The following is an 8,925-nucleotide window of genomic DNA, read 5'->3' as shown; positions in this document are numbered from 1 at the left end:
CAGTGCTATTGCTGGGTCATAAGGGAGTTCTATGGATAGTTTTTTGAGAAACCTCCACACTGTTTTCCAGAGCAGCTGCACCAGTTTACATTCCCACCAACAGTGTAGGAGGGTGCCCGTCTCTCCACATCCTCACCAGCATCTGTAGTCTTGATTTGTTCATTTTAGCCACTCTAACTGGTGTGAAGTGGTAATTCAGTGTGGTTTTGATTTGCATTTTCCTGATGATGAGTGACTCTGAGTATCGTTTCATGTGCCTGTTGGCCATCTGGATGTCCTCTTTGGAGAAGTGTCTATTGATGTCTTCTGCCCATTTCTTCACTGGATTATTCATTTTTTGGGTGTGGAGTTTGGTGAGTTCCTTGTAGATTTTGGATACTAGCCCTTTATCCGATATGCCATTTGCCCATAGCCTCTTCAAGGAAGAGCGTGTGAGGAATTGGGAACAATAAAAAAAAATCAGGGGGCACCTGGGTGGCTCAGTTTGTTAAGTGTCTGACTTTAGCTCAGGTCATGATCCCACAGTCTATGGGTTTGAGACCCACATTGAGTTCTGTGCTGACAGCTCAGTCTGGAGCCTGCTTCATATTCTGTCTCCTTCTCTCTCCCCTGCTCATGGTCTCTCTCTTTTGTGTATGCATGCTTTCTCAAAAATAAGTAAACATTTAAAAAATTAATTTAAAAATTACAGAAAGAATCTTTCATAGCCATGCCTGTGCATATGAATTGCTGTTAGTTCCTCTCTGCCCAGTAAGTTTATGTGAGTTCAGCATGTTGAAGAACACAATACCATGTTTTTGTTTTTGTTTTCTCCAAATTCTAGAATTGAGGGAAGAGTAATATGAGGCAATGCTGAGGAAATTGTTTCAAGGAGTCCTTAAAGTGATGGTACGTTGTACCTTATCAGGTGCCCTGCTGTCTCTCTCCAGAAGTTTCTTTAATGCCCTGCATGCTCGTGACATTAACACTCTGCTCAGTGGAGATCCAGGCACAGGCCAGCCCTTAGTGGGGCGGGTCTCTGCTCTCCTCGGGGCGCTGGCCTCTACGTTTTCGTCTTCTTCCAGATACAGCAGGGAGTCTGAACCAGCTCTGGACACAGGCGGCAAGCGGGGGAGGGGGGCTCTAGCCCCTCATTCACCTGCGGGCTCTTTTGTGGTCAGCAGGGGACAATGGGACAGCATCACTCCAGGGTTGGCCGGTCGAAGAGGTGACCTTATTTGGGAAAGATGGAAGGACGCGTCGGTAAGAAGCGCGCCCTCGGATGGTGCTCTGACACTGGGGCTGCACGAGATCCCTCCCAGAAAAGAGTCTGAATCATCTACGTGATTAAATGACGCAGTCGTTGCCCAACAGTCAGGCTGTGAAAGAACACGGCTGTGATGTTGGAGATTTGGGTGCGGGGTAGAAGGATGAAAGGGGCCACACTTCAGTGTCTTGGATTAAATTCACGGGTGGAGGCTGTAGGTCCAAGTCTGGAATCTTCTAGAAGTTTCCCTGGTTATGAAAAGTGCCGCCAGTTGCTGTTGATGGTCTTGCATAGAAACGTGAATTAATAAGTTTAGGAGCTATTCAGGGTTTCCAAAGCATTGACTGGAAATAGATACATTTTCTTCAGGCTTAATTTTGCCGAGCTTACTGTGCTCCTCCTGCTAAAACTGACGTGCGGGGTTGGCTTCCTGTTTGGGAGGAGAGGACCTGTTGCTCTTCAATGAGACGTGACTCAGGAAAGGGAAGCATGAGTCATAGGTTCTAGAAGCGATTCCAGTTTATAGCTTTGTTGGGAGCCGGTTGTGCTCTGCGGATTGTGAATCATAGCGTCTCCCATAATCTACTCTGGGCACCTGGGGACGTTTTCTGTCAAGGCCAAATGGTGACTGTCGTGGGCTTGTGGGCCACGCGGTCACTGTTGTAACTGCTCAGGTCTGCGTGCGGCTTCACACAGCCCCAGACCACGTCGGGACTGTTCCAGAAAAGCGTGCTGGTGGAAAGGGGTGGGTGGTTTGGGCCCACAGGCAGCTGACCCTTCATCTAGTCCCGCCCACCCCTCCTGGTGGAGTTGGGGAGAAGCCTCTATGGAAAGGGACCAGGTAGGGAGAGGTGACTGATGTTCGCGTCACTGCTCTTGTGCCCTGGCTCAGATCCGAACCCTGCTCTCATGCCTTATGTGTTCTCCCAGGCCGCTCCCTTCGCTCATTCATCCATCTTCATCTCTTCCTTATATACCCGCCCGTTCTTAACGTTATCCAAGCGTTTACTGCATCAGGCGTCATTAGGAAGGGAAGTCACTGTCACCAGCAGCAGCAGCGTGAGCATCCTCCCCTGGAGTGACTGGTACCCACCGTGGGCCAAGCCCCGGATCTGCACTTAACACTCATTATTCTGCTCCTCATAATAACTCTTTGAGACAATGACTCTCATTATGCAGATATTAGTCATTGCTAATTGCCGGCTTTGGTGTGCCGGTGCCTGGGGGGCGCTCCCCAGCGCTGTGTAGGCGGGCACAGTGCGGATGTCTTCCCAGCACCGCCCAGCACACCCCACCACACCCCCGTGGCTCGCACTGGTGGTCGCATCCTGATTTGTAGCTGAGAAAACTCAGGTCCCAGAGTTAGGGGCTGGCTCACACCTCTGGTCCTCGCTCCGCGCTCCGGGTCTTGTACTGACGCTGGCCCTGCTCCCACCCACTTCGTCCACTTCAACGCGCTGTCCTCTTCATGCTGGCCTGTCATCGGCAGCCACCGCAGAGGCCCAGGAAAGCCGGAACAGCACCTCGACCTCGGCAGGGAAAATAAATCCCTGGAGATCTCTAAAATTCAGCCCTGAGCCGCACTCCCCGAGCCCTGTGCCCTGGATTGCCTTTGCTGTTTCCTGAAAAATGATCCAGTTAATGTCACCGAGTTTCCCATCCCATTCATGCAGCGGCAGCCACACTGGTGGAGGGAGCATGGCGGGTCAGTCCTGACCTCTGGGAAACGAGCTCTGAGAGAGTAGGAAAGTGATCCTTGGAAACGGAGCACTGCACTATCTCATTTAAAGTAACAGAAGAGTGGGGCATCTGGGTGGCACAGTCAGTTAAGCGTCTGACTCTTGGTTTCTTCTCAGGCCATGATGCCAAGGCTGTGGGATCAAGCCCTGAGTCAGGCTCTGCGCGGACCATGGAGCCTGCCTGAGAGTCTCTCTCTTTCCCTCTGCCCCACTCCCCTGCTCATGCTGTGTGTCTCTCTCTCAAATATACATGAATGAATGAATGAATGAATGAAAACATGCATAAATAAGTAAATAAAATAAAAAAGTGAAAACAAAAACATTTTACAACTTTCTAACAAGACCTTGGAGACAATGCCCCCAACTGACCAGCCTAAAATAATCTACTAAACAATTCCGCTTGAGCAAGCATCCCACAAGAAACTCATGGGATCAGGGTGAATTTTGCATCTTCAGGAAAAAAGACATGAAGCTACATTCAGCATGCGTTTCATATTTTGACAGTTGTGTTTCTAATACAATTTGGGGAGTGCCCTAAAAACTTCAGTCCCAGAATTCCGAATCTTATTATTTGTGGCTTGGTTTATCTGGGCTTCCCCACTTCCCTTCACTGATGTGGCTTAATGTCTTTAATTATAAGTTATGTTAGGCAAAACGTAATTGCAAAGCGATCTTGCTTTCAGGGCCAAACCAGTTTTAAATAATTACCTACAAGGTGCTCATTACACTACTTAATAAACTATTTCGTTCTGTTTATAGAACAACAGTGGTTTTTAATGTGACCATTAGTAGGTATAGTTTTCACCGTGTGACCCCAACAATTCAGGAGGCTGCAAAGAACCTCGGGTCATCACTGCCATCTTTGAGGGGACGCAATCAATAGCATCTTTTTCCTTCTCTGATTGTTGACCAAGATGAGAAAGGAAAATGATCAAAATATCGCTTTTCAAAGACACCACTGGGCATAAGAAGGAAAAGCACCTGCTAATAGGGCCCACCCCAGGATGAGGCAGCCCGACCCATCAGCTGGTGACAACGGGGGCCCGGTTGGACTTTCCCACGAGGGAGGCTGCTCGGAGAAGGCTTGCTGCTTGGAGAAACTGAGGAAAACCACTAACTGTCTTTGCAAGGAGTTTGCTCGTTAGCAGCTGAAGATGCTCTGTGTTTTTCTCACCAAAATTGCCAGTCCGATCAGCTTGTCACTGCACCCTTAGGATGTGTTCAGGATCGAGTGGCCAGAAGTTCATCCCACCTCGATGTCTAAGGAGAAGCTGAAAAGAAGAGGAAGCTTCCTCGGTGACTCGCTAAGGCGTTTGGGTGCTGGGCCATGGACCCCCTCCAGGGGGTGGGTCCCCGGGGTGTGGCTGCTTCCCAGAGATGACACCCAAGCCTTCAGCCCATCCCCTCCCCCATCATCACCGGCACCTGCTGCTGCTCTGGGTCCTCTTCTGCGCCACCTGACAAACAATAGAGATTTTGCACCCAAAGATTCTGAAGTGGGTGAGCAGTGCGTCACTGTGATTGACCTCATGGACACTCTGTATTCATGGCTATCGGTGCATTTTATTTCCAGTCGCAAACCGTGTCTAGTCATAGCGTCCAACTGAGTCTCCCAGAAACTCTGCAGCTGGAATAAATGAAAATATTAAAATAAAACAAAAGAGCAACTCAGATAATAAAACCCCAGGAGCCTAGATACTCCCCACATTTGATGATACATTTTCTTCCATTATTAAGTTCCCAGTGAGAAATAAAAGTTCAAAGGTTAATACATCTTGTAAATTAAAGTCCAGAGATACTCAATTCCAAAGAAATTGAAATCTCAAATCTGATTATCTTGCCTTGCTGAGTTAAATGTCCAGAATTCCATATGCGTACGTTAAATTTCTATTTCTCAATCATTCTTTCCATTTTCTTGTTTGGCTGAGACTAAAGAGAGTCCAGATACCCTGGTTGAGCGGGGGACCCTTCGGCCTAACAGTGTGAGCAATGACTCCTCTGCTGTGGTCTGTGGGAACTCCTGTCACAGAGCACCGCAGGCTGGTGGCCTAGGCAACAGGTGTTTATTTTCTCACAGTTCTGGAGACTGGAAATCCAAGGTCAAGGTGCCAGCGGGGCGGGTGTCTGATGAGGGCCCTCCCCTTAGATTGCAGGCAGCTGCCTTCTCGCTCTGAGCCCCCAGTGCCTTTCCAGGAAGCATGCACACACAGAACGAGATGGTGAGAATCAGAAACAGAGGAAGAGAAACAGAGGAAGAGTGCTCTCTGCTGTCTCTACTTAGGATACAAGTCCTATTGAATTAGGACTCTACCATTATGACCTCATCCCTCCTAAAGGCCCTATTGACAAATACAGTCACCAAATACTGGATCTTAGGGCTTGAAAATATGAATTTTGGGGGACGGGGCGACACATTCAGTCTATAATAGTCATCCTTCTGGATGTGACTAATTCGACCTCAAACACGGTGTTGACTCAGCACCATGACTCTGCTCACCTTCACATCGAGAGTCCGATGAGTAAATAGTGGGGTTGAGGTTATTGGGGCCCTGACGTCATCATACACACTAAATGTAGAAACCTAATCCTAGTGTCTAGATTGGATACCACAGGCAGGATTGTACTGAAATCTAACATTTGCTGTTGCCAATGACGGGGCGACTGAATAGCATCTCGATCAAAACAGGGCATGTTTCATGGTGAAATGGGGAACCATTAATAATTTTGACGGGAATGCAGGTATAAACTTGGACCGTCCCTGGCAAACTAGGACGCTGGCCAGCCTAACAACCCTGCGCCCACCTTCTTATGAGTCTCGGCGCATTGCCGGGATGCTTTAACTTCTGCCATCCCCAGTAGATACAAGCTCTCTTTAGGAAAACCTTCTATTGTGTGCACGTAATAGGTGGCTAGCCGGTCTTCGTTGAATGAACTAAGACATGAATGAATACTGTTTTAGTTTTCTGTATAGCTTTATACTTGAGCTCTAAATTTTGTGTCCAAGTTGTAGCATTCAACGATATCCTATACAAGATTGATTCATGGGCCAAAAGAGTTGTCAGTACCTGACCAGCTTAAAATGTGTTTTAATTATGCCGGAATATTTCCATTATGCAGCCTTTTAGACTTTAGTATGAGACAGCGATTCAGGAAAGACCTTGGCCCCAGTCTAATATTCTCTCTCACTCCCTCTAAAATTCCATGAGTCATTCTCCAAAATCTCTAGTTATTTGATAATTATACAACAGTGACTGGATTTGTACTCCCATATTGATTTAAGAAATAGCTTCTTTGATTTCTTTTTCTCTGTTCTCTGAAATGCTTTGTTAACTAAAGGCAATCTCTGAGATACCATAGGGTTGGAGGATCAATTTATGCAGTAGAAATGTAGTTAGGAATAAAAATACCAAATCACAGTAGACTCTACAGATGATCTATGTTTAGGGGAGACACTATTTTTAACAAAGCAATTTACAGTTCGAGCTGACCCACTTTGTGGTCTTTCTACAATATACTCACTTGAATATACTATACCTATGTTATTATAAGACCCAGTTACTAAACTTGAAAACTTACTTTGATGGCATTTTAATAAGTAAATATTTATATTATATGCAATAAGTATTTCTACATGTAGCAAAATGTATTCAACTTCAGAATAAAAACCATTTGTCTAATGGTTCGTAAATCCATAGTTTTAAAATTTATAGTTTTCAAAATATGGTGATGGTAATGTATTTTTAAACTTCAGTATTTTTACAAATTTCTCCATTTATGTTACAAAAGTCCCAGCGTATTTCTATATAGGTCCTCAGATACTCTTTCCACAGCTGGAGAAATAGGATAAGTTATATTAGGAAGGAACTCATAATACATTCAAAACAATGAAACCTGCAGAAACATGAGCCCTACAGAATGACCTGAAAATTATCAGAGCACCTAGGGAGGAATTCAAGAAGAACATACTTTATTTTTTAAGGCTTATTTATTTTGAGAGAGAGAGAGACAGAGGGTGAGCAGGAGAGGGGCAGAGAGAGAGGGAGACACAGAATCTGAAGCAGGCTCTAGGTTCTGAGCTGTCAGCACAGAGCCTGATGCAGGGCTCGAACCCATGAGTGAGATTATGACCTGAGCTGAAGTCGGACGCTCAACTGACTGAACCACCCATGTGCCCCAAGAAGAAAATACTTTAATAGGAATAATTTGAACTATCTCAGCAGACAGATGATTAGAGACAAGGGGTGATATGACTTTTTTCTTCATCCTGATCATCATGACAGTGAAAATCAGAATCCCATTGTGGGATGTAGAATACCAAATGTGGCACTCATCAAATTCATGCCCTCTTTCTTTTGAAGGCACTTCTGTTAGATCTCTACAAAGCTAAGAAATGGAAGCAATCATTCATACACTAGATTTAGTAAAGCAGTAATTATATAACAAGACCATGAAACAAGAAAGTTATATCCATACATTTTGCATGAGAGATGTCCTACACATCACTTCAAGATTGACTTTTATACAATTATTGAGAGAAAACTTTTTTAAGGGAGTCATTACATGGGCTATTAAAAACTTGACGGGTCTTATCCCATGAGAGATGTATTTGTAGATTCAGAATAATCCATTCTCTATGCCCACTACTTCCCAATGTCAAGATCAACATTGATGCCATAATCATCTTCCCACACCCAAACCAAATAGTTCAGCCTTGTTTCATTAGATACTTTTATACATTGACTTCTGGTTCTTTATTATGCTTTCGCCATTGCTCCAAATGAAGCATACACATTCTGATACAGGACACGCTTCATTCCAAGCCCCAAGCTAGTGTCCTTTTTCATGGTGGTTGATTGAAGATCTGTATTCCAGTCGTGTTTCCTGCTTCACAGGTGCTCTAGCTTTACAGTACAGGTTGGACCCTCTTAGTGACTACTCTTGTGATCCATGTCCACTGAGAAAGGTTAGTTTCTATATGACATGCCTTTATGTCCCTGCGAAATGCAGTGTCAAAGGCATGTTTCCCATTCTAGCTCTTTCTTATTGAAATAGAAAGATTTGGAATAAAGAAAAGTTTTCTCCTTCCATTATACCATAACACATTCTCATGGTCTTATTTAGATACAACCTTAGTGACACATACCAGTCTCCTACTTTAGATCATGTCCCCAACACCCAGCACAGGGCCTGGTATATGGCCCAATAATTATGTTGCTATTTTTGAAATTAACAAAATATGCAGGTTATCACTGGGAATGTTCCAGGGAATGCTCTTACTCCTTACACCTCTGCTGATGTTTGTAAAGCCTGTTCTTAAGTGTACACATGTGCACTCCTGCACGCACACACACCCCAAACATTTTCAGACCAAATTGTTTTTTAAGGGGGTGGAGGGGCAAAGAGAGTCTCAAGCACACTCCACGCCCAGCACCTAGTGAGGCGCCTGATGTGGGACTTGATCATGAGGCCCTGAAATCATGACATGAGCTGGAATCAGGTGTCAGACGCTTAGCCAACTGAGCCATGCAGATGCCCCTAGACAAAATTCTCTTTTTCTTTTTTTCAAATTGTCATTTGCCTTTTAAAGTTGGCATAATTATTTTATAATATTTTATTTTTTATTTATTTTCTAAATAGTTTATTGTCAAATTGGTTTCTATATAACACCCAGTGCTCTTCCCCACAAGTGCCCTCCTCCATGATCACCACCTCTTTTCCCCCTCCCCCTCCCCCTTCAACCCTTGGTTCATTTTCAGTGTTCAGTAGTCTCTCAGGTTTTGCATCCCTTTCTCTCCCCAAATCTCTTTCCCCCTTCTCCTCCCCCTGGTCCTCCATTAGGTTTCTCCTATTTTCCTGTTAGACCTATGAGTGCAAACATATGGTATCTGTCCTTCTCTGCCTGACTTATTTCGCTTAGCATGACACCCTCAAGGTCCATCC

At 45.1% G+C, this 8,925-nt stretch overlaps 1 protein-coding gene and 1 long non-coding RNA gene across 2 annotated transcripts in view; one reads left to right on the top strand and one right to left on the bottom strand.

Moving 5' to 3' along the window:
* The window catches only part of MYO16 (myosin XVI), a 465,799-nt gene that overhangs the window by 333,969 nt on the left and 122,905 nt on the right, over positions 1 to 8,925 (top strand). The gene's annotated exons all lie outside the window — the stretch shown is intronic.
* LOC115289317 lies at positions 3,736 to 4,606 on the bottom strand. The gene is made up of 2 exons (XR_003907556.1): positions 4,411 to 4,606; positions 3,736 to 4,256 (listed from the first exon to the last, which is right to left on the bottom strand). It is a non-coding gene; the product is annotated as an uncharacterized LOC115289317 (long non-coding RNA).

The sequence above is a fragment of the Suricata suricatta genome, chromosome 4 (assembly GCF_006229205.1).
Source record: "Suricata suricatta isolate VVHF042 chromosome 4, meerkat_22Aug2017_6uvM2_HiC, whole genome shotgun sequence".
Classification (NCBI taxonomy): Eukaryota; Metazoa; Chordata; class Mammalia; order Carnivora; family Herpestidae; genus Suricata; species Suricata suricatta.
The sequence above is the reverse complement of the archived record's forward strand: the minus strand, read 5'-3'. Positions and strand labels throughout refer to the sequence as shown.